Source organism: Pelodiscus sinensis, chromosome 27, assembly GCF_052426305.1.
Source record: "Pelodiscus sinensis isolate ZL-2025 chromosome 27, ASM5242630v1, whole genome shotgun sequence".
In the NCBI taxonomy this organism is placed as follows: Eukaryota; Metazoa; Chordata; order Testudines; family Trionychidae; genus Pelodiscus; species Pelodiscus sinensis.
The window spans coordinates 11,896,424-11,921,173 of record NC_143078.1 but is presented as its reverse complement, the minus strand read 5'-3'; the positions used below and the strand labels follow the sequence as shown (position 1 = coordinate 11,921,173).

Here is a 24,750-nt window from a genome sequence, read left to right as displayed (position 1 = left end):
TTGGGATCATCCAGCAGTTCTCAGACTGTGGGCCCAGAGTTGGCGTAAGACTTGCTGGTACCTGGTGCGGCAGCCTCCCCTGCTGGGGCTGACGCCAAAACCTGAAGGCTTCAACCCTGATGAGTGGTGGGGCTCCGATTACAGGTCCCCCCCAGTCCGAGGCTGAAGCCTTTGGGTTTGGCGCCCCTGCCAGGGGAAGTGGGACTTGAATGGGCTCAGAAGGAGGTCCTGGGGCAATGAAGTTTGAGACCCCTGATCTCTCTAATGCAGGCCACAGAACTGCCCCCAATACTCCGTGATAAAAGGGTGTAAAGTCCTGTGCACAGTCCTTCTAGCCGATTGCCTGCCTCTCGATTAGGTACGTGCGTGCAGCCCCTCGCCTCCCTGCACCCTCTCCCCCTCCAGCCTTGTAATCTGGCTCCGCTGCAGGGGCCTGGAGAAGCCAGCAAAGGAACCATCAGGCTTCCACTTTAATTAGTGGCCGGCAGTTCTGTTTTCGGCAGGCCTCGTGCGGCGAGCGCAAGCCGCGGGAGCAAACCGCCCGCCCCTCCACTGAACGTGCTCCGAGGCAGCATTTTAATAATCCTCCCATCCCCATCCTGCTCCCCTCAGATTCTGCATGGAGAGGGAATCCAGCCAGATGTTTAGCCTCACTGAGAAGAAGGGAGGGAGGAGAAATAATGTAATTCAATTCCACGTGTTTTCACTTAGTGGATAAATAACCTTCATTAAGATGGGAAGGTGGAAATCGGACAGGGAAAATTTTGATTAATCTCCAGCTCGCTTTGTGCTTGTTAATTTCCCTGCTCTTCACTGGGATTATTAAAACAAATGGCAGCTGCATTTCTCCCCCCAGGCTGCTCCAGCAAGTCGGCCTCCGCATGCAGCCTGCCCAAACGCTGCATCTTTCGTCTTACTTTTGTTTCCCCTTCTTCCTCCCAGCCAGTTGGTTGGCAAGCAAAATCAGCCTGCACGGCCCTGAGAAGTCCCCATTCTTTGTGGGGAGCCTTCCATGCTCCAGCCCACCTGGAGATCCTGGGGTGTATAATCAAACAAAGGAGAAGAAGGGCCTGATTAGCAGGGAAACAAAGCAGAAGGCAGCCAGCTCCATACACTATTCCAGCGCGGAGGCCGTGTGCTTACCGTCTCCATTGCTGCTTGGTGAGCAGGTGTCCTGCCGCTGTGGAACAGAGCTGCCTGGCTACGCTGCAATCGGAGGTTCTGGTTCTGGTGTGGCGCGGGGAACCCGTCCCATTGTGCCACTTGGCCAGTGCCATGAGGCTGGAAAGCAGCCAGATCTCTCCAGCTGGTTGAGAGAGAAAGTAACCAGCTTCTGTGCTCTCTCCCGAAGAGGCCTGGATATGGGGCTTGGGAGGGGCCCTGGCTGGTGTAGTTTAAAGCAGCCCCGAGGCTGCTCTAATCTATGTAGGAGCCATCAGAGCATCTGCAAGAAGTCACAGCCCTTTCCTTGGGGGCTACTCCTTTCGGCCGCTGCCAGGCGGCTGTGAGAATTTATCCGGCTCTATTTGCCCAGCCATCAGTGTATCTAGTTGGATACCTTACTTGTTGCTCATGTGTCATCAGAAGACCTTCCCTTGCTCCAGAAGGGGGCCTGCTGATTATTATCGGGGTGCTCAGAACTAGCTGCCTCCTCTGGCTGGTACCTCCTGAATCCTGAGGTGTAATAGCCCTTCGCTTAGCTCCAATAGCTGTGTGTGTTAGAACCGGCCATAACATGATGCATGGCGGTCTGGCCGGGCAGGGTAATCGGACTGACGTCCCTTCTAATGGAGCTTCAGGGAGTATCCGAGTTAGTCCGTTACAGAAAAAAACAACAAATGGTCTGGTAGCACTTTATAGACTAACCAAACATGGAGATGGGATCATGAGCTTTTGTGATGATCGGAGTTATGAGTTGGGGATATGAAAACTTGAAATAAATAGGAGAGGGGTAGGGGAGGGGGGAGAAAAAGAAAAAAGGAAGGGAGATTCTTTTTAGCGCATTCATGAAATATGGATTGGTCTGAGGCATGGGGAAGTCGTTCTTTTGTTCAGAGCTGTTCCTTTTACCTAGCTGGCTTGCTAATCCAGCTTTTCCTCGGCTATGTCTACACTGCAATGCTATTTCGGGCTACTGGAGTATCCCCTTGCCCCCGTTATCCCTCCCCCCCACAGTTCCATGGTCCCCTTGCCCCGCACCCGGCCCAGACCTCTTACCCAGAGGCTGAACAGCAAACCCCCAGCATGTGCCAAACAGTTCTGGGAGCTACGTCTCCACTTCTCCTGCAAGCACTTAAAAGCTCAGTCCTCCCATTCTCCTGGAGGTTCCTAGTCTGCTGCTCTTCAGGGCCTGGGGGTGCCCTGTGCCCATTGGTGCTGGAAGGATGGCAAAGGTTGAGGTGGGCAGGCAGGTGTGCAGGGTCACCGTGCCACTCACATTTGGTCCAGTTTCCCCTCTGTCTTGTCAGCTGGGAAGAGGGTCTGCCCTTCTGCCACCCAGTTGTGCCCGCCGGCTCCGAGGATCTATGGCAATACAAATACGCAGCAGAGATGCTGGGAACATCTCCTGTCCCTGCTAGGTTCCATGAATCATTCTCTTCATTGTGTTCTGTTCACGTTCTTATCCCACCTTCATCCCCTCCTCGTATCTGAGCCCTCTCCAGTCGTGCATTCAGCACCGTGACTAATATGTGTCATGTCTCTCTCCCTCTCCCTTGGCTCCTCAGTGGGAAAATCACGGGAGGGGGGTGTGGGGTTTTGGATATTAGTCGTGTGTTTGTTCTATGGCTTTTGCGCTGTTGAAGGTGGGCTGAAGAAGGAGGCTGTGAGGAAATTACAGGCCTCTGAGGCAAGCCAAATTGGTTTTTGTGTAGGGGACCCAGACCATGCCATATTTAGCTCGTGATCCACTATGAGTGAACCATGTGAAGCTGTTGCAACCCTCTCCCCTCCAATATTAGTCTGGGATGTACTAGGAGTGCCATAAGCAAGACATGAGAAGTCATTCTTCCACTCTACTCCATGCTGCTTAGGCCTCAACTGAAGTATTGTGTCCTGTCTTGGGTGCCACCTTTCAGGAAAGATGTGGAGAAATTGGAGAAGGTGCAACAAGAATGATTAAAGGTCCCACATGAGCTATGAGGGAAGGCTGAAAGAATTGGGTTTGTTTAGTTTGGAAAAGAGAAGACTGAGAGGGGACATGATAGCCGTTTTCAAGTATCTAAAAGGGAGGTCACAAGGAGGAGGGAGAAATTGCTCTCTTTGGCCTCTGAGAATAGGACAAGAAGCAATGGGCTTACACTGCAGCAAGGGAGGTTGAGGTTGGACATTGGGGAAAACTTCCTAACTGTCTGGATGGTTAAACACTGGAATAAGTTGCCTGGAGAGTTTGTGGACTCTCCGAAAATGGGAGCCTTCTAGGCCTATGAGTCTGTGATTCTATGCACAAAATGATGGCACCTCCCCCGCAGAGCTGGCAAACTCAACGGCATGAACCAATCCTACAAACGGGGCGGCAGGATTTGTTGGTGGAGCTGGAATGAGCTCTTGAGAGTACCCGGCTGCCAGTCCTATGCTCAGGATCCCATGTTATGTCACCTCCCTTTGTGCTTGATTGGCAAGTGTGGGCTTTAAATACCCGGGTGATTCTTATACTCCTCACAGCACTGCCCGGCTTTCACCTCTTAGCTTCATGGCATCCTCCGAGATTAACTCTCTTCACTTTACATTGGAGCAGCAATGCTCAGCTCTTGCTACACAGCGGCTTTAGTTGCTCTGCTCCTTGGGTACTGTGGGCAGAAGTCACTGGTGTGGTGTCCTGACAGCTATCTTGCTTTTTTCAATTATGAGAACCGGTCGGCGGCATGTGTGCTCCTCCTGTATGTTGCACTGGCTCTGTGCCAGTAGCCGACACTGCAGACTCTGAGAGCCCCCAAAGATCACACAATTATCAGGTCCCGGGCTGGGTAGCTCTCCCTGGATCTGATGTCTGCCAGTAGGCTAAGAATGTGCCCGTGACAATGGACTCAGCTTAGTCAACAGTACATTCTCCATTCCCCCACTAGGCTGGACAAAGACAACCCCCTTAGGGTGCGTTTTTATACATAGCTACGAATTACGTGTCACTCCTGATCTATCAAGTTGCCACCTTCTGATGTTACTTAGATAACATCTAGGAGCGGCCCGAGGCCGGCTGTAGCAGCTGGCGCCCCAGGCGGAAGGCGTGATCGGCGCCCCCGCCTGCACGGCTGACTACGGTTATCCAGCCAATTGTGCACCCACCTTATCGTGGCCCTATCTAAGTTATATTTGCCTAGTTTATCAATAAGAATATCATGCGAGACCGTATCAAATGCCTTACTAAAGTCTAGGTATATGACATCCACCGCTTCTCCCTTATCCACAAGGCTCGTTATCCTATCAAAGAAAGCTATCAGATTAGTTTGGCATGACTTGTTCTTCACAAACCCATGCTGGCTATTCCCTATCACTTTATTACCTTCCAAGTGTTTGCATATGATTTCCTTAATTACCTGCTCCATTATCTTCCCTGGGACAGACGTTAAACTGACCGGTCTGTAGTTTCCTGGGTTGTTCTTATTCCCCTTTTTATAGATGGGCACAATATTTGCCCTTTTCCAGTCTTCTGGAATCTCCCCTGTCTTCCATGATTTTTCAAAGATCATAGCTAAAGGCTCAGATACCTCCTCTATCAGCTCCTTGAGTATCCTGGGATGCATTTCATCAGGACCTGGTGACTTGCTGACATCTAACTTTCCTAAGTGATTTTTAACTTGTTCTTTGTGTTTCCTATCTTCTAAACTTACCCTCTCTCTGCTTGTATTCACTGTGTTAGGCACACCTCCAGACTTCTCGGTGAAGACCGAAACAAAGAAGTCATTGAGCATCTCCGCCATTTCCAAGTTTCCTGTTACTGCTTCTCCCTCCTCCCTCCTCATGTTAAGCCCTGTCCTGATCCTGGGTCACTATTGTCTGTGGGGAGTGTGCTGGTACCGAGATGTGCCCTAACAGGATGTTTTGTTAGGACCGCTCTGGAATTAGGGTTGCCAGGTGTCCGGTTTTGAACCGGACAGTCCAGTATTTGAGCTTTCTGTTCGGGAAACAAATTGAGAAAATAGAAATGTCCGGTATTTTCTAAATCAGATGTAATGTAGATGGTGAGGTCATGTCAAGTGTGTCTGGTATTTTTGTTGAAACCATCTAGCAACTCTATCTGGAATGTGCTTACAACCGTACCTCTTAGGTCGGCGTGTTTCTGTATATCAGCCCTGTTCATGCTGGAGGGCCTGCCTCTTGCTCACAGCTTCACTCTGCTTCATATTCGCAAAGTCTTGAGCATTGTTACCTGGGCCTCAGGCCTCATACCGGGCCTGTGATATGTGGGCTTGTTTTAAGCCCTCCTCTTACTACAGCTCCAGCAAGCCTGGCTTCTCCTCTCAAGCTGGGCTCCCAGCCTGGTTCAGGTTCAATCACACACCTTTCTCCTCCCGATGTGTGCACAGAAAAGAACAAAACCCCATTTTCTGGCTTTTTGCTGCTATGTGCCATAACCAGAGTCTGTTCCAGAGGGAGACATCCAGTCCATGTCTTCCTTCTAAGGAGCCCACTCAGGAATTCTTCACCTCTACAGTTCTGCCTCTGGATTTGGGGCCTGCAGCCTTGTGGAAAGGAGGAAGGAAGGGAACTGGATTTCTTTGGCCACCTGGAATGGACAACAGCAGCTGTTCCCCAGAGCTCCTTTGGCTCGCTGCTCTTTCAAGGGTGGGGAAGGAGTGGGCAGAGGGCAGCTGCCTCGTCTCCATCTTCCATATTTATATAGTTCCCATAGCCACAGTATTAAGGTGCTAGAATTTGAGCCAGAAAAAATAAAAGGAAGTGTTTTGAAAGGGGGTGGAGATGAACAGAAAGCAGAGGAGAAGTCGGAGCCTTTTCCGGCATGTGTACAGCATTATCGACAAAATAATAGCTTGGCTGCAATATCCAATTACCTTAGCTCTTAATTATTGATTGCACTACAGCGAAAGCATGTCTCCATGCACTAAAACACAGGCTAAGCACTGGTGCATGGCGGCTGATGGGGAAACTGACAGGCCTTATTGGAAGGCAAAGCGATCAGCATATGTACAGAGAGACTGGAGACTTGAGAGAGAGAGGGGTGTGTGTGTGTGTGTGTGTGTGTGTGTGTGTGTGTGTGTGTGTGTGTGTGTGTGTGTGTGTGTGCGCGCGCTCACGCGCACGCGCGCTTCTTGATCTGTACTTCTCTCAGAGCTCGGGGATCTACCTTGTTCCCACCAGTCAGTCGCCTTTTGCACCAAGATGAGAGGTAGTCCTGGCCTTGAACATAATCCAGCTTCTCCTGCGCTTTCTGGAAGGCTGAACAGAGCAATGATGAGCCACGGGTCAGCCTCTTGTTGCACAAAGGCTGCCTTCAATAGGGGCTAGTAGCTGATCCTTTGGAGGAAGACGCAAAAGTTCCATGGACACTGGATGGAAACTTCAAGTCTTGCTGCTAGTCTACAGGTGCTCCCGCCGGTGGGAAAGTCGCATGTTCCTGCCCGCCTGAGCACTTCTGGCTGTAAAGGAAAGTTTGTGTTATTAGCACAGATTTGATGTCTACATCAGACACCCACTGATGGGCTGTTTCTACAGTCGATGCCATGAGCTGAAGCCAGGGCAAGCAGATGGCCACATACCCTGCGGCAGGTGCGCGGGTGGCTCGGGAGATCGTCTCACAACTGCTACAGTTGTTTGTTTTATTTCATTAATAGGGCCCATATAATTCAATGATGCGGTGCAGCCTTTCCAGGCCAGGACCCCAGCTGGTGCAAATCAGCGCTGGAAACACGCCGATTGCCATGGGCTGAGTGTTCGGCCCTGGAATTTTCCCTGGGAGGGAGGAAGCTAACACAAGCTGCAGTCTCTGGGGCATATTTAAAAGAACTGGATCGATCAACGGTGTGGAAAAGATTATTTTTGTTGTTGCTTGTTCATCTACTCACCCACCCTCGCGCAAGGCGCTCCAGGGTTGAACTGAGCCACTAACTGGTTAAACCCCCCTGAATTTGTTAATGAATTAATCCAAAGGCACAACTGATTACAGTAGGATATAGGGCTCTTCAGTGCTTTCTCCCCATACTGTGTATGCGTTACAGAGGTGGCATGGGCCACGTCAGAAGTGGCTGCTTTTCACTCCTCAGTAGAGCTGGGTGAGTTAATTATCTGTGATATTTGTGACTCCGTCCTTACCACAGTGCCCGGGCATCTCGCTGTCTTAACTTATTTATCCTCGCAAGCCCTCTGTGAGGTGGGGCACAGCTATTGTCCCCATTGTGCAGATGGGGAACTGAGGCACTGGGAGGCTAAGTGACTTGCCAAAGGTCCCACAGCCTGTCTATGGCAGAACTGGGAACTGACCTCCACTCTTGGTCTGCCCTAACCACTCGCCATACTCCTTGCCTTCAAAACTACCAGCAGGGGCCTGATTCTTTCGGAGGTGTGTAAGTCTGTGGTGTTGCAGAACGCTTGGCTTCCTTGCAGGTCAGGCCCCTGGTAGCTCCCATTGTGCAGCGTGGCTGATGTGATGCACAGGGGAGCCAGGCCTAGTGGTTAGCCATTTCCCTTTGCTCATGGGGGAAGATAAAAATGAAACCGGGTCTGGAAAGAGCTGTTGGGTAGGAGAGAGATTAAGCCGCCTGACACTTGCCCTGGAGAATGGGAAGGATGGAATTAGCGGCCGTCTTACCTTGCCTTATGCCCTGCCCAAGTGTTTCTTCTCTGGCTCGGCTCCCTTCCTTGGCTTGGAAGCTGGCACCCCCCTTTGCCAGGCTGATGTATCACGCTTGACAAGGTTACGGAGTCAGCATGTTAAACCTCGCAAAGTGAGTGTAATTTATTGATCTACAATTCGCTTATGAAATAGGACAAGTGCTGATTTGAGAATCTTGTTTCCTCTTTCTCTCTCTCTGCTTCTCTTATCTTCAGTAATTCCTCTGAGCTTGCCTCAAAACTCCCTGATCCTTTTGTGAGCCCTGCCGAGTCCGCGGCAGAGTCTGAGCGGTCTGTTCGACACCCGCCTCCTTGCTTTATCTCCCGTCCTCTCTGCCCCCTCCTTTTTCCTTTTGCGCCTAAGAAATCCCATAGGGCCAGCGCCATCCCCTCTGTAACTTCATTGATTGCGGTGGCATTTGCACCAGGCGTAATGCTCAAGTGAATTAAGTGGAATTAAGGCCTGATCCTGCAAGGACTGACTCTTGTCCGCATCCCTCGCTCGCAAGAGCAGCCTCATTGAGGGCCACAGGACTAATCTGGGGGAGTAAAGGCTGCTTGGTCGAGGAAGGGGTGGCAGGAGCAGGCCCATATTCATTTCAAAGCCCATCCCTGAGAACATCTGGACTCCCTGGCAGCAGATACAGTTTCACCTTAATTCAGGGCCAGGCTCGAGTGTTGGCTACACTGGAGTCAATCGGGATCGACTCCGCTGCCGTTAGTCTGCGGGCTTCAGCGTATATGTTGGGCTATTCTCCTTCGGGGGTGGCTCAAGGGCCTGTCCAGATTTAGGAGGCCAGCTTCTGACCCCCCAACCGCATCCACAGTGGAGTGACTCTACCAAAGTCAATGGAGTCACTCTGGATTTACACTGGTGTCTCTGAGCTCTTCCGGCGCAGCAGAGATCCTGCCTTTCTCCAAAGGCCAAGGGCATAGAACTGCTCTCCTCCCTTCTCAGGCTAGACTCCACGGCTTGGGCAGTGTTCCCTCTAATCTTCTCCAGCCATGTGCAGAATAAATGTGTATGTGCGCCAAAGCATGGGTGAATGCGCACCACCGCGAGAAACCAAACTTAGCTGTGGGCGCTCTGCTAATCAGCCGGGGACATCGGCATCTCCCCTGAGCGGCTGCACAAGTCCCTAGTTTACAGGGAACACCCCTTCTGAAAGCAGATTGACAGCTCCGCTCCCTGCTTTGGGGATGATCCTGCTCGGGCAGGTGAAGTGTCAGAAGCAATGCAAGGGAGACTTTGTGACAGGCTGCTTTCTGACTCCAGCAAGGGCGGGGAACCTTTTTTGGGTGGGGGGGCTGCTGATCCACAGAAAAATCAGTCGGGGCCGTGCACAAGTGAGAAACAAACAAACAGTTCTCATTGAGGTGGCCCCGGGCCGGGAAGCAGAAAGACTCTCCCCACATTTCCCTCACACACCAGAGCCAAGGGATGCCCAGGCTGGTAGATTTTGTGCATTCCAGGCCCCTGGTGGGGTGGCAGAGGGGGTGGAGCACCATCGTGGGCTCCTTAATGCCAGGGTGGGCTGAGTCTTGGGGGCCAGATCCAGCCAAACCGGGGGCCACATCCAGCCCCTGGATCTGAGGTTCCCGGCCCCTGGACTAGAGCGATGTGCCCGGGTTCCGTAGGTCCAGCCAGGCCTGGGATGGCTGCAGGACGGTTGTAACTGTGGCCTGGCAGAAGCTCTGGCAGGGATACCCAGGTCCAACAGGAGATGGGGGTGTTTCATCTGAGTGTTCCCTAGCCCTGCTGCCACGAGATCCTTCAGCCCAATGGACTAGCTCATCCCGGGGCGGGTTTAGAAGGGCGCTGTTGGGAATCGTACCCTTCCTGGCATGTTGCGGGGTGGCTCTGGGGAGTGAGGGCTTGGAGGAGCAATTCAATGGACAGATTTTGCCTGGCGCTGCAGGGCCACTCTCCCTGGCCACCCGTAGTAGTGCCCTAAGGGCTGGCTGCTGGGAGATTCCCCTTAGGCGAGGCACATAGCGGGGTGCAGCTCACTCCAATCTTGAGGCTCAGCCAGTGCTCCGGGACCTGCAGGGTGGAGATGCCCAGTGCTGGAGGTCATGGGCCTGTCCCCAGTGGCTACAGGACAGTGGCTTTAGCAGCGAGGCTGGCGGAGAGAGCAAATGAGGCTTGTACCACATGGCATCAGGACTAACTTGCCCCCCACCAGCTGTTCCCCAGGCACTGAGCAAGGAGGTCCCTTCTCTCATGCCTTTCTCAGACCCGCCTGGCAAGGGGACAGGCATCTGGGGCACAAATGTTCACTGGTTTTTTGGGTGCCTTTTGATTTTGGAAGCTCCACTGCAGACAGCGAGGGGGGCTGATCTGGGCACCCACATCTCTGTGCGAAGGCAACGGGAGACACGGCGCCTATGCAAAATGGCCTCCTAAATGTGGTCCAAGCTCTGTCCCCCAAGATCATTGGGCACGCCTGAAAACATCGACCGGGCTGGACTCCTTTGCTCCTCCACAGCATTGCCCAGGTCACGGGACCTAAGGTGGCCCCATCTGAACGCGCTCGGATGCGTGGGTGGTGATATCCTTCGGCAGATGGCTCCTATGGGTGTGCAGCCGGCGGTCAGATCCCATCTGGCTGCAACACAGGTACTGTTATTCGGAGGGTTCTGCTGGTCACTGGAACAGCCATTGCAATGTGTCTGCGGTGAGACATCCACATGGGGATTCTCCAAAGGCGGCCCAAAAGAGTCGGGCCCATAGTGCTTCATGAGGCCAGATTTACTACCTATCCTGTGGGGTGGTGGGGGTAGCAGGCTGTACTAGGAGAATGTCTTACCTCCCATCACTGATTAAAAAGGCCAGCAGGCGCCAATTAGAAACCCTTGTTCCAACAGCCCCTGTGGTTTATTAGGCTACCCTAATTAAAAGCTCCGATCCAAGTGGCTTGATGATGGAAATTCTAATTAAATCAATTCCATCTTCTCTGTGAACCAGAGGTTAGTATAAGATAAGCATGAAATTAATAATTATGTTTAGGAATTAGCTGCTCCTAAAACCATATCTGGTACATATCCTCCTCCCGCCTCCCCCTATGCGTCTGAGGGGTGAGGATAATTGTATGACGTCTGGTAACGAAGGAGGAGCAGAGGGTTAATTGAACAGAAGAGAAGAGTCACCTCGGAGGAAGGCAGGGGAGAGGGGATAGAGAAGGGGCCTTATTTTAACCTGCACCAGTCTCATTTTAACGGCTGGGCCCTGGGAAAGGGGGTGACTCCCATCTTCTAAGGGCTGGAGGTAGCTGCCTGAGGTCACTGCAGACTTTGCTGCCCCTCACTTCCCTGGATGCTACCTAGGCCCACCCACCACTCTGGGTCCAGGCCCAGGGATCCTCTAGATGGCAACCCTATGCTATGTCTCCTTCAGTCCTCTCCTTCTGTTTCCCTGGGCCACTGCCCCATAGCCCCTGCCCCTTCCTGGCCCTCTGTATCAGGGGCCTAAGTCTGGCAACCTGTCAGGCTGGAGCGCCTTCTTCCTCCCTTGACAGCGCAGCTCTCTCCATGATTCTTTCCCTCAGGGTACATCTAGACTACAGATACTGTCGACAAAGCTTCTGTCGATAAAGAGCGTCTAGACTACATCCAGTTCTGTCGACAAAGCAAGCTGCTTTGTTGACATGACCGTGTAGACGAAAGGACAGTGTAGATGCAATAATGCCTTCTGTTGACAGAACTCTGTTGACAAAGGGCGTTATTCCTCGTAGAATGAGGTTTACAGCCGTCAACAAAACCGCTGCGTTCTGTCGATGTTATGTCAACAGAACTCAGCGGCAGTGTAGACGCAGGTATAGTTTTTTTTGACAAACGTGGACTTTTGTCGACAAAACCCTGTAGTCTAGACACATCCTAAGGCAGCCAGTCCTTCTCTCTTGCCCTCTATGATGAGAATGCCTTCTGGTCTGCTGAGCAGACCTTTATATATGACCTTCGCTGACCCTGATTGGCTACTCCAACAAGCCTTTCTTTGATTGGTTCTTTCAATAAGCCCTTTCCTGATTACCTGGGTTCGGCATGGCTTCTCCAAGGCTGCCTTAACCCTTTTTCTGCCCCACCACAGCATCCCAGAATTATATTAGCTTTTCTTTACAGCTCCATCACATTGTTCATTTGTGATCCACTGTTGCCCTAGATCCTTTTCAGCAGGACTGCCACAGAGCCAGTTATTCTCCGTTTTGTAATTGTGCATTTGATTTTTCCTTCCAAAGTGAAGCACGGTGTATGTGTGTTTTATTGAATTTCATCTTGTTCAATTCAGACCCGTTGGTTTTTAATTCTGCTCCTGTCCTCAGAGTGCTAGCAACCCTCCCAGCTTGGAGTCATCTGCAGATTCTATAAGCATACTTTCCACTCCATTATCCAAGTCATTAATGAAAATATTGACTAGTACTGGACCCAGGACTGACCCCTGTGGGATCTCACTACTTACAAACTGCCAGCTGGACAACAAACCATTGAAAACTGCTCTTTTTGAGTTTGATCTTCCAATTGGTTGTGTACCCACCTCAGCGTAAATTACTCTAGACCACATTTCCCTAGTTTGTTTATGAAAATTGTATGTGGCACTGTGTCAAAAGCCTTCTTAAAATAAAGATCTCTCACCTACTACATCTCTCCACCCCTCTAGGCCAGTAACTCAGTCAAAGAAGGAAATCAGCTGGTTTGGCATAATTTGTTCTTGACAAATCTATTCCTTTTAGCCCTATTGTCATCTGGGTGCTTACAAATTGATATTTTGAATAATTTGTTCCAGTATCTATCCAGCATAGAAGTTAGGCTGATGGTCCATAAGTCTCTTGGCCATTTTGTTCCCTTTTTTACAGACTGGCTCTGTTTTTTCCTTCTCCCATCTTTTGGGACCTCACCCACCTTCTAGGCATTCTCAGAGATAATTTCTAACCTTTCCAAGATGGGCTCAGCTAGTTTCTTAAGAATCTAGGATGAGTTTAATCAGCCTCTGGGAATATATCTAACTAATTTCAATATTGACAGGTTTCAGAGGTAGCCACGTCCGTCCGTGTCAGTAAAAACAATAAGGAGTCTGGCGGCACTTTAAAGACTAAAAGTTTTATTATGGCGGAAACTTTGCGAGTTGCAACTCGCTGAGGAAGTAGCTGAGGAAGTGAGTTGCCACTCACACAAGCTTATGCCATAATAAAATTGTTAGTCTTTAAGTTAAGGTGCTTCTGGACTCTTGTTATTTAAATAATAAATTTAACCTGTTCTTCCCTATTTCAGCTTGTCTTTCTTCCCCCTTGTTACTATTACTTGTGTTGAGTATCTGGCCACTGTTAACCTTTTTAGTGAAGGCTGAAGCAAAAATAGACATTTCAAAAAATCAGCTTTCTTCACGTCATCAGTTATTATCTCTCATTTGCTGCTCTGAGGTCCTTCACTTTACTTTGTCCCTCTTTTGCTCCTAATGCATTTAAATCACTTCTGATAGGCTTTTAGGTTCCTTGCTAAGTATAGCTCAGTTTGTGCCTTTGCCTTTCTGATTTTGTTCTTACACAGGGGTGACAGGTGAGGAAGGACTTGGGGGGGCCCACCAGCCATGTGACCTCCACGTGCTTCTCTCCATGCCACCCCTAGCCTGGTGGAGGGCTGGGATCACACCCCATCAGCTCCAGGTCCTGCCCCCTCCCCATCTCTTCCCACTTCTTCCCTACCTCTTCCATCTGCCAGTGAGTGGTGGTGGGGGAGTTATCTCCCCCCCCCCCCCGAGTGATCAGCCCGTTGCTGGGGGAGAAGAGTCGCATTGCTCCACTTTCACTGCTCGTGGTAAGTGCCAGGCCCCCGCTGCTTGTTCTCCGGGCCTCCCAGAAGCTCTGGTCTCTTCCTTCTCCCACCCAAGAATTTGGGGGGAGGGTCACATGACCTCTCACTGTCCGCATGCATTGCTCCTGTTCCTGCACGCTTAGGCTGTTTGTTGGTACCCGCCCCTCAGCAATTTGTCCATATTTCCATTTTTTTGCAGGATTTCCATTTGAGTTTCAGGTAATTAAATGCTCCCGAGGGAGCCACATTGGCCCCTTGCTACAGTTTGTGTCTTTCCTTCACATGGAGATAGTTTGCCGTTAGGCCTTTCATGTTGTTTCCTTGAGAAAACGCCTGCTTTCCTGATCTGCCTTTCTACCCTTCGGACGTTCCTTACCAGTTCTCTGCATTTGTGAAATCCGTAGCCCTTGTTTGGCTGCTCTCACGTCTTCCTTTCCTTAGACTTGTGCAATCTATCATTGGATAATCAGTTTCACTAGAGTTGCCTGCCACCTCCAGATATGCTCCCAATTGATCCCTGTTGGTCAGAATCACATCTAAAGCTTTGGGTCCTTATTCCATCTCCTGGAAAAAAAAAAAGGTTGCTCCCAGTACATTCCAAGAACGTACTGGAAATTTTGTGGTTTGCATACACAACAGTTTAACACTATGATAAAGATATAACACCATGAGCTGGTGGAGGTGTTGTCTACACAAATTATTACACTGTTTTGCGAGCTGCTCTTAAGGAACCAATGAGCAGTTCTGTGGCACTTTAGAGATCAACAAATATATTAGATTGTGAGCTTTTGAGGGTAAAACCTATTTCATCAGATGAGTTGGAGTGGAAATTACAGAATTACAGTGTTGGAGTGGAATTATAGGGCATATGTAACAGCAAAAGCAATTACCTGTCATTTGTGGGGCCAGTGTTAATGAAACTAATTACGTCGGGAAGGATGTGGCCCAGTCATAGCTTTTGATGTGGAAATGCGAATATCAAAGGCGGGGAAAATTGTCTTTGTAGTGCATTAACCAGTTAATACCTTTATTCAAGCCCAAGTTAAGGAAACTATACTTTCTTGGGATGTTCTGGCTACATTATTTAGGAGTTGCGATGTCTTGATAAGATGCAATAAGGCTTCCAAAAAAATCCTTCAAAGGAATCATGGAAATAAGACAGGTCACTTGACCACTGTTCATAGTCGGGATGACAACCCTCAGGATTTCCATGGCTCCAGGGGGATTTTCCCCTCGCTTCTGTGACAGCTGGTCCTGAAATTCCCCCTTGGGACTCTCTTTGAAGCTATTACCACTCTGGCTAATTGTGCGGGGCTCAAATTGCTAGTTTAAGTTCAAGAATTCCATTCCCACGAACCTCAGCTGGTGAGAATAACACAAAATTGCTGTCTTTGTCTAATTTTCTGCAATCTGAAATTGATTCAGTTAAATTGGTGCCTTCCACTGTTATTAAATAAAGAACGTTCTATTAGCTCATAAACTGGCAGTAATGAAATACATAAGAAATAAAGGCACCTTTGCAGTTTGTATGTCAGGTGGGAGAGGCAGCTTTTAATGAGCCGTTGATAGGAAATTTTACCTGCCACTTCCCGCCCGAAGATGACTCGCAGCCCCCGGGGCGTCCCACATGCTACTTCACTCTGCAGGTGAATCTGATGCCATTCCCAAGGCGAAGGGTTTTCTGTAATGATCTTTGGTCTGTTTTGATTAAACTAAGAAGGGTTTGATTCTCTGTTCCATTGTCCCCAGAGTAAATCAATGTATTTCAGCGCATACTGATCACATATGGGGGCTGATACTTCTCACGCTATGAGGCCTGGTTCTCAGCTACTCCACTCATGTGCTTGGGAAAGGGGAAGATGGGAGGGGAAAAGGGGGTTTTTGTGCTCTGTCTTTTGGGGATGGCCAGCATACTGTCTTAGGGTGCTCTGCTTTGCATGGCTCCACGTGTCTAGTCAAGAATGATGCTCTCTGTCCCAGACTAACCCCCACCCTTCCTCCTCCTACCCTGACACGCTGTCTATGCTAGGAGCTGGAATTGGGGCAACCTTCAGTCTCTTATGTCTTGGAGGCCCCCTGCTGCCAGCCAAAAGGGGCCTTAGAATTATGGAACATTCGCCCTGTTGTCTTTAGTGGAATTCCTCGCACCCCAGCTGGATAGTTAGTGGATGGCATTGGGAGCATCAGTGGCTATTTAAACCAACACATTTGTCCATAGACAGTCAGGTGTGGGCAACGGGGGGAGAGAGGATCTGGGATTTTCCTCATGGAACTCTCCCATCAAGATATTTAATGACGATAAGGTGCGGGTGGGGGGGGAGGATGCTGACAGCTGTATGATCTCCTTTATTGCAGCCTGGGAACTGAGTGGGGGGTTAAGCCCCCCATCTCCCCTCTGGCTTCCTGGGGAATAGGGAATCCTGTGGCTGCTGAGAAACAGGCAGAGGACAGGCTGCCAGCCCTCTCCAAAAAGGAGTTGACAGGATTGCCGTTCTTGGAGCCTGATGCCGGGAGAGTTCCGAGGGATCAGCATTTGGTCGTGTTGTAAGAGGCGGGTGTATTTCAGGGGTTTTTTGGGGGGGGGGGTGTCTCTGAGGTGCTGCCTGTATTTGCAGTAGAATTGTCTTTCCCTCTTCATTCTTTTTCTTTTAAAAACCTTAAATTCCCTGCCTGCGGTTGCTTTCATGTATCTAAAAGCACTTTTGTCTTTCATCTGAGAAAATAGCGGATGTTGGGAGTTAGGCTATTGTAGAACAAGAGATCAAAAAGAAGGGGAAAGAAAAAACTCCAGGCAGGAGGATTGTTATGAAACAGTCATTTGGGAACTGGCATTTTATTCCCCTTTCAGTCCCCCTTCCAAAGCAGGCTACACAGGAAAAGTCCCTCGGTTTGTTTGTTCTGTTATTTGAACTAGAGCTTAGAGTTTGTAGCGGGCAAACCGTAGGCCAGGTTGTATAACTGGCTAGAACAAAATCCTCAGATGAAATTCTGCAAAGGAGGGACTTGACTCACCGCTTTGCCTATCTCTGCACACTCCCATGCAGTCCTTCTGTACACATCAATTCTAGCCCCGAGGGCCTCTGCTGTTCCAGTTTTGAGCACCCCCCCAACTCTGCCAATGCACCTTCATCTGGACCAACAGCACCCTCTGCTATTGCAGACATGGGCCACTCCCACAGAGAACACCAGCTGCATGGAGCAAGTCCTGTTTGGTTTGAGATGTGAGCAAGAGACACCTCGGAGCCAGGTGGCAGCCAATTTGTGCTCAAAGTCGGGTTTAAATCCAGCTGTGTTGAGGTAAAAGGTTATCTTTGACCTTTTGACCTAAATGCAACTGGGGAGGGTTAGATTGAACATTAGGAAGAATGATGAAACACTGGAAAAAATTGCCTAGGGGGGTTGTGGAATCTCCATCCCTGGAAATATTTAAGAGCAGGTTAGACAGACGCCTGTCAGGGATGATCTATGGTACTTGATGACCTCTCGAGGTTCCTTCCAGTTCTAGTGTTCTATGAGTCTATGATCTTGGCATATACACACTAATCTTTCCTCTGCCCATCCATACTCCATATGGGAACTGCGTGTAGATTGAGTGTTTCTACCTTGTGTATGTACCAACCTATGTGCATTTGGCCTGTCAGAGGCTGTAATACTGGTTCTGCTTGTGTCATCATCTTGCCTGGCCCCTCTGACAATGAGAATCTTCTATCTACTCACAACTAGGGAAATCACTACTCTGACTCCTTTTGTGCTTCAGTGGTAGGGACTTCGCGTGTCATGATGCAAGATTCAATCCCCAGCGATACCGTGGTGTGTCTGTAAATAGCTGTGGTTCGTTTGGGGTGCAGGCAGCCGTATCTCGCATGGGAAATGCAGGGGTATGAATGCCATGGCTGTATATGCATCTATGACATGACTTGCCATTGAGAAGAGACAAGTCTGGGTGCTAATGAATATAAAGGGGATTGTTTAATGGGGCTGCTGGACACAGAGAGACTCAGATGCTCTACCTCCTAGCTTTGGCTGTCCTGTGTCTCTACACAGGAGCTCCCTAAGTCCTGGGCTGGATGAGGCAATCCTGGAATGGACTGGTGTGAATGGTGCTGTTTTGCAATAACACGGCTGCATCTCTATCACTATTCCATTGTGAAACAGGGCATTTCTAGCTTCCCAGATGGCCTGAGGCTATAAACTGGAAGCAACAGCACAAGCTCATTCAGGGCCTTTTCTTTCTTTCCTCACCCCTGCTTCTGCAGCCTCCCTCCTCAGAAGGGGGATACTTTTGTCTCTGTCTTGCTGGGTTTTGATCAGAAGAGACAAAAGCACAGAGGTGCATCTCTTTGGGTGCCGGGTCTTGTGCATGATGTTGGAGACTCCAGCTTCTGGGATCCGGAGCGAGGCTTCTAGTTGATGGAGAGAAGAGGAAGCTGATGCTGAGAAGCAGATGCTGGAGGGTGGGGGGAAAGTTGGGAGCCCAGATTCCATGCTCAGAAACTTACCCAGATCCTTTGACTTGGGGTGCATGAGATAGGATGGGCCTACTGGGAACATACGTGAGTCTGAGCAGCCCACAGCCATGAAGGGCCCATAGCATACTGAAGTCTATGGATGAGGGGAAGGGTGGTTGGGTGGTTAGCACTGGCCTAAGATGCTTGGGTTCGCTTCCTTACTTCCCCACAGACTCCTTGTGTGACCTAGAGCAGAAGTCCCCTAGTCGCTTGCTCCAGTGGTAGGTAATAGATCTCACAGAGATAGTGGCAGACACTCTGATCTGATAGTGATGAGGACAGGTAGATACTTCAGAGGCTGGAGATACTGACAGACACGATGTTGGGTCTTGGTGGGGCGGGATGAAACTTTTCCTCTGAAACATTTTTGGCCAAAAAAGAGGGGGACATTTGGCACCCCAGAAGCATTTTGCCTGCTGGTGCTGTTTTTGTGGAATTGTTTATTTCCGGAGAAACCTGCAACATTTCTAAGGAGCTGAAATGCTCCATTTTTGACATTATCCAAATGGAAACATTTGGATTTTTCAGCTTCAGAATGACTTTTGGTCTTGACTTTTCCTTCCGTTTTATTAAACGCCCTAAAAAAAGTTCATTTTGGCCCCAAACTATTTTTCCAGCTGTATAATTTTGTGCATTTTTCTTTTAAAAAATTGGGGTTTGACCTTACATGACCCCTCCCACACCACCTGTTTGTGCAGACTTGGATACTAGCATGGAGCTCCGTTGATTCCTGGCCGGCTACCCAACTGCGTGTCTCTTTAGTGTCAGGGAATGTTAAAACGAGGCCCTTTTACAAAGCCAAGGCTCAGGATGGGTCTCAGTGGAGCTGGGAAGCTTATGATGCATTTCAGAAGGCAGGAGCTGGACTCCATCAAGCAGCTGCGGGTCTGGTAAATTGCTGCGTAGAAGAGAGCTGGCCGGGGGACTGGAGATTGCAGTGCCTTTCCATGATTTCCCTGCGCTAGGGGGGTGATCTGGCAGCAGGGACTTGAAAGTTACCAACCCCAGTCTGCATCTGACCAGCCCACGCACTTGGACACACTCTGCACAGTCTTTGGCACTCACACGGGCATGTGTTCTCACAACCACACTGCTGCTAGCCCACATGCCCTAAGTCATCTTCACAGTCCTCGTTCCTCATTCACCCTGCACCCATGCAGACTCACACGTGTTCACACATGCTCGCCTGGACACACAGGCCTGATCCTTCGCTGTCTCTCTCCCCCTTTCCCCATCTTCTTGCAAAGCACCCGATGCCTCTTTTCTGTCTGTGTCTTTTTTTGACTACCCAACTCCCACCATCTCAGGCTCCACGAGAAAGGAAGGAAGAAGAAATGGAGCCAAATCCCCTTCCCTTCCCCCCACCCGCAACCGAAAAACAGTTAGGAGATGAGCACTTCATTCGCTGAGCAGAATTTTAATGATGCGTCTCACACAGACACACACGCTCTCTTGGTCGCAGATATCCAATAAGCAGATCACAGCCTCTTGGAATGGAGCACAAAGCAGATTGTCACACAGAATAATCCTATTTGTGCCCTGATAAAGATTCTGTCCCTCTCCTTTCTGCTGTATTTATTTATTTTGCAGGTAGTTAAAAGAGAAGTCTCCACTTTACAAGGGCCTTTTAACATTCTGGTGGAGTCGTGGGTTTACAACACTGGCATTACATTTAATAGAGAGAGAGAGAGACTAGAGGGACAGAGAAAAGCAAATAAATAAGAGAAGCGGAGAGATGCCGCAGGGAAGCAGCGAGGGGGAAAAGAGCAAGCCAGAGCGAGAGAGAGAAGGAGGAAGAGGAGAAAAGAGGGGGCGGTGTCTGCCGGGAATGCTGTGGACCAGTGGTGCATTGGCTGTGGGCTTTGGTAGAAATAGGGGTTTGCCACCTGGGGTTTTTTGCTGGGGAGCTTTTGTTGTGTGCTGCCCCCTTCCAGGCAAAGGCAAGAATGCAGGATGCTAGGGTGTTCCTTCGCAGGTGGAGTGTGTCTGGAAGGAGGTTATCCACTGGGCTTAACCCCGTCCTGGGGGTGCACTCCAAGCGGATTTCAGTGGGAAGCTGTTCCCTGCTGTCTCTGCTCGGCTGTTCTAACAGGTGGCAGCTCCCCTCCAATGGCTCCATGGGTGCCTTGGGTCTTTGTTTTCATTTGCTGGTGATGCAGCCAACAAGTAATTTCTATTCATCTATCAAGGCCAGCATCAATACATGAAAATATTAGGCTTGTGCGCGTTTGTTTCGGGGAAGGAAAGGGGCCTCCTTCTCTGCAGGTTCACGCTGCCCTTGAGCATCAAGGAAAGGATCAGAGAGCAGGTTTTGCATCTCCTAAGACGGTCTGGCAGTACAGTGCCCTTTAACACCATTCCAGAGGTATGGTGTGTTACCCACTCCCATCTTTCCCTTCTGGAAACCAGGATGCTTCTCAGGGCCAGGGTTTTCAGGTGCCTTCCCTATAACTCAGCCAGGCTGCCCCCGAGCAATTGCCCCAGCTGGAAGGCATCTATCAATTCCTGGTTTTCTAACACGGGCAAGGTTGGCTTGCGGGTGATCCCCCCCAAAGAGTGCTGGGTTCCATCTCTCGTTAAGCAAGAGCAAACCGCTTCTGGTGCACCAATAATCAGAACACTGCCGTTGCCAGTTTGCCTGCGTTCAGCATATCTCCAAGCAGCCTGTGCTGGTTGCAACATAGATGTGACTTCTAGCAGGAGTGTTGGGCTGTTCCAGGCTTCAGAGGGGAAGCAGAGTGAGTCTGTAACTGGAAAAACTTAAAAAACAACCAATAGTCTAGCGACTAACAAAAGATGTAGATTGGACCATGAGCTTTCATGGGCACAACCCACTTCTCCAGGGTTAGGGTTCCCTGGGTTTGAACTATTAGGGTGGGGGAGAAAGTAGGACAAATGATGAGGTTGTAGCTTCTGAACTGACGGAGTTGGTAACCCCAGTCAGATTTGATTCCTGGTTTCCAGAAGGGAAAGATGGGAGTGGGTAACACACTATACCTCTGGAATAGTGTTAAAGGCACTGTACTGCCAGACCATCTTAGGAGATGCAAAACCTGCTCTCTGATCCTTTGTAGACACTGAAGACTCCCCAACAATTTGGCTTTTGGGCTACAATAGGGTTGATTTCCCTTGGATCCTGGCAGCACTCCAACTTCACTAACTACATTTGTCCTGGTCATAAAAAAAACAAAAAAAAAAAACCCTGAAGTTTTATGTGGGCTCCACTGTTTTTCACTTCCTGCCCACGAGGGCTGCGGGAGAGTGTTGTGTGCTGTTAGACTGGTGTTGAGTTCCACACCAGAGGTGGCTGCATTTAAGTGGCGGAGCGAGTGATTCTTGAACGCTTTGTTTGCAAAGCGTGTTAAGAAACGAGCTGGGGTGGCAACATACGCCTGAAGCCATCAACCCTATAGCTGGGAACGTGCCCTGCCAGTTTGATATTGGATGCAGCTTCCATAAGGGAACCGCGGTGTGGTGAGGGGAGCATGGACTTGATGATTTAATAGGCTTTTTCCATCTCTAAGATTAATTAACATCTGCAGAGCATTTTGAAGATGTAAAGTGCTATCTAAGTGCTAAGCGGCTCAAGATCGTAAATCATTCGGAGGCTCCATTCAATGCAAAGCAGCTCTGATTAATTTAAAAGGTATATTTATGGCTTTGTTTGGGGAGAATCTCAGAACCCGCACCTTGCAAAGGGTGAAGTCCGGGCCTTGTCTGGACTGCGCCACAACGAGATCTTGGCGACACTCCCTCAGGTGGTGGAGGGTTGATACCATGTTTGGCAGGTGGAGTCCTGGGCATTGTCTGGGATTCTCTGTGTGGGCTGCCTTATTCGCTGTCTCTCATCTTCACCCTTATTGGTCGTCCCAAGTAATCAGTTGATTTCTGGGCTCTGTGGTGCCTCCCTGAACTGAGGGGCGAGCCTTTTGTCCTGGTGGTCTCGGTCCGCCTGCTCCAGAATTCAAATAGTCGGCCTCCACTCCTATCCCTTGGCCCTTTCCTTGGTTGTCCCTCCATATTTAGTTAATCTTCATGGTTCCTCCCCTCTCCTGAGGTGAAGCTGCTGCTCTTGTGATGGAGATCTGTCCCAGCGGCCTACTGGATGGATCTCTTCCCATTCTTCTCACCCTGGAGTTGTCCCAAGTTACCAGTTCCCCCACTTGTCCCTTTGTGGCTCCTCCTTTCCTTTGAGAGGGGCTGATGTCACCTCAGTGGGCTTTTCCTGCCACCGTGGAGCGGTGGTGGGATGATAGACTGTGCTAGCACTGAGCCTCTGCTCTCTGGGTTTGCTCTCTGGGTTTGCGCTCTGGCTACCAAGCCTCGTTGGACGACAGGGAGTGCACAGGGGAGATCAAAGTGGCCCAACAGGCGGATGTCAGGGCATACTGTACACGGAAAGTTGTGCAGGGAGGGTTGTAGGAGGTGTTAACCTCCCTGTATCAGCCAGCCAGGCACAGCGCTCCCCTGGTACTCCACGGGCAATCAAAGAGACTTGTTGATAGCTCAGTGTCTCTGTGATTTCCTCCCCCACCTTCTGGGAGTCCAGGGCTGCCCCCTTTGAAGATCGACATAATTAGGCTCAGCGCGTGGGAGGAGGAGAGGCTGGCAGATGGTGGGTGGAAAAGCTGCCAAGGGAACAAACATCGGGAGATAAAAAGAGGGCGAAATTAAAGCATCACAGAAGCGTTTTGCCGGCCATTTAGGCAGCTTCGAACCCAGCTCACACAAACCCTTGAGTTCCCCTTTTAGCAGCGGTGCCTGAGAGGAGGGTTTAGAATTGATCTAGATTGCTTGTGTTTGCTTCTTTTTCCTCTTGCGTTTTTCAGAAGGGAGTTGGTTTATTTTCTTTTTGGGGAGCCTGGTGAGTCTCTCTCACTCGCTCGGCTCTGTTGCAAAGACAAAAACTTTTGTGGGTTGAAAATACAACTGTTCCGCCCCACCCCTAGCTCTTTGTTTGGTTGTGAGGTCAGTCTGACTCTCTTATCCAGGGACTGGAGGAAGAAAAAGTCCCCAATTCTTTTGTTTTCTCTCCCAGACTCCCCAGTGCAAGGAGTTTGCCAGATCTCAGGTCTTTGGCAAGGACCGAAGCCCTGGCGTGTCAAAAAGACAAGGCAATTGGAACCAATATCCTTTCATCTTTTCATCTTCCCTCACTCTGTTTTCTGCTCACGTTGTTGGCCTTTGGCTGCCGTGTTTACAGAGCACAGAAGCATGGAAATGACAAGCTGGAAAGGGCCTAGAGAAATCATCAAGTCCGGCCCCTTTTGCGGAGGGAGGACCAAGTCAAACCTAAACCATCCCTGACAAGCGATGGTCTCATGCGTTCTCAAAAACCTCCAGTGGTGGTGTTCCACAACCTCCCCGGGAGCCTATTCCAGAACTTTCTGATCATAAAGTTTTTCCTGAGAGCTAACCTAAATCTGGGTTGCTGTAGATTAAACCCATCACTTCTTGCCCTACCCTCAGGAGGCATGAAGAACAATTGATCACCCTGTCATCAACAGGCTCTATAGAACAGCCTTTCATTTATTTGAAGACTATTGTCAGGTTCCTGTCCTGCTTCAGTCACCTTTTCTCAAGGTGAAACATGCCTGGTTTTTTTAAGCTCTCGGTTGGTCCACAGCTTTCCTAAAACACAACACCCAGAATTGGAAATTGTGCTCCAGATGAGGCCCCACCAGGGAGCCGAGAATTTGGGTGGTGACCTGGGACAGGGAGTCAGAGAGAGGGAGGGGCTGGGGTGCCAGAGGCAGGTTTCCCTAGGTGGCTCCTGGCCAGCAGCCCTGCAGGACTCCGAAGCATGCTCCCTTCTTGCCTCAGTCTCAGGTTGCTCAAAATGGCTGACTGCTCTCTGTGGCTGTCTGCTCTGGGTGCTGGGGAAGGAGGGATGCGGGGGCAGGGGTGAAATGCTTTGTGCTCCGCCCCGTCCCCAGCAAAATCTCTCAGTTTCTATTGGCCGGTTTCCAAGCTGAGAGATTTTGCTGGGGGGCCAGGACAGCGTGCAAAGCCTCCTCTCCACCCAGCATCCAGAGCAGAGAGCCAAAAGGAGCAGCCAGCCACTTAAAGTGGCATGGGCCTGCTCTCAAGTGACTGGCTGTTCTGTGCCTGAGGGTCCTGGCGGGGTGGCCCGTAGGCTGGCTGAAGGGGCTGGGCAGGCCAGTTCTGGCCTGTGTGCTGTATCTTGCCTGCCCCTGTGCTGGGGGGAAAAAAGAAGTGGAGCAGCCCAGCAACCTGTTGAAGTTGGCACTCCGGCAATCCAGCCTGCTTGCCCAGCCATGGAGCCTAGGCTCTGCTCTTTGGCTCAGTCCATCCCCCTATCCAACTTCCTTTTAGACCCTGGTTCATATGGCGAAACTTGATTCCTACTTAGCCCTCCCCATACCAATTATATTACTAACATTTTACTAACCAGCCCTACGCACTGTGAGAGAGTTATCTAACCAATCACACCCTGCCACCTCATGTGCTTTACACCTAGCAAAATTAATTACATAGCAGACAGAAACAATTCAAAACCAGACCGAGATCACACAGGCAAACAAGAGAAAAGTGGAAACCATAATGATAGAACAATAAAGAAATGAAGATTTCACGACCTCAGCTATTGTTAAGTAGTTTCTTGCCAGACAAAATGCTATCAAACGAACGT

The 24,750-nt window shown here is 50.0% G+C and overlaps 1 protein-coding gene across 2 annotated transcripts in view; it reads left to right on the top strand.

Annotated features, from left to right (window-relative positions):
- The window catches only part of GRM4 (glutamate metabotropic receptor 4), a 204,257-nt gene that overhangs the window by 31,608 nt on the left and 147,899 nt on the right, over nt 1–24,750 (top strand). The window lies entirely within an intron of this gene.